An 833-nucleotide genomic window follows, 5' to 3' on the forward strand; every position below is an offset into this window, starting at 1 on the left:
GTGTGTGTGTGTGTGTGTGTGTGTGTGTGTGTGTGTGGCTCATTTGTTTGTTTTTTAAATTGAAGTATAGTTGATTTACAATGTTGTGTTAGTTTCAGGTGTACAGCAATGTAATTCAGATATATATACTCTTTTTCAGATTCTTTTTCCTTATAGATTGTTACAAGATATTGAGTATAGTTCCCTGTGCCATACAGTAGGTCCTCGTTGGTTATCTGTTTTATATATAGTAGTGTGTATATGTTAATCCCAAACTCCTAATTTATCCCTTGCCCCCCCGCTTTCCCCTTTGGTAACCATAAGTTGGTTTTCTATGTCTGTGAGTCTATTTCTGTTTTGTAAATAAGTTCATTTGTATCAGCTTTTTAGAGTACACATGTAAGTGATATCATCTCACCTCATTTTTTTTCTCGCCAAATCTTCATCATCTCACCCATTCTACTTGGTGTCTTTCTTCCCAGGGATCTCCTATGCAGTGTCCTCTGTCAAGGAAACACTTTACTGTGTTTGAAAAACAGCCCTGCCTACTGACAGCCAGGACTACTTCAGTGAATTCAGTAAGTCTTTATCATTTCTTTCAATAACCATGTGTTGAGGGTCTACTATGTGACAGGCATTAATAATACAGAGATAAGTAAAATATTGTCCTTGTGCCCAAGTAGTGACTCTATCTCTTTCCCTTGCCTGGGGTGGGATCTCTCCTGTTCCCAGCACCTAGCCCGGTACCCTCAGTAAATGCTTATTGAGTACATGATTGGGACCCATTTATCAGGCCCATTTTCACTCATCTCACCCCTATTCTGCTTTCCTTAGGCCCCAGACAAGCTGCATCC

This window comes from Physeter macrocephalus, chromosome 12, assembly GCF_002837175.3.
Source record: "Physeter macrocephalus isolate SW-GA chromosome 12, ASM283717v5, whole genome shotgun sequence".
Classification (NCBI taxonomy): domain Eukaryota; kingdom Metazoa; phylum Chordata; class Mammalia; order Artiodactyla; family Physeteridae; genus Physeter; species Physeter macrocephalus.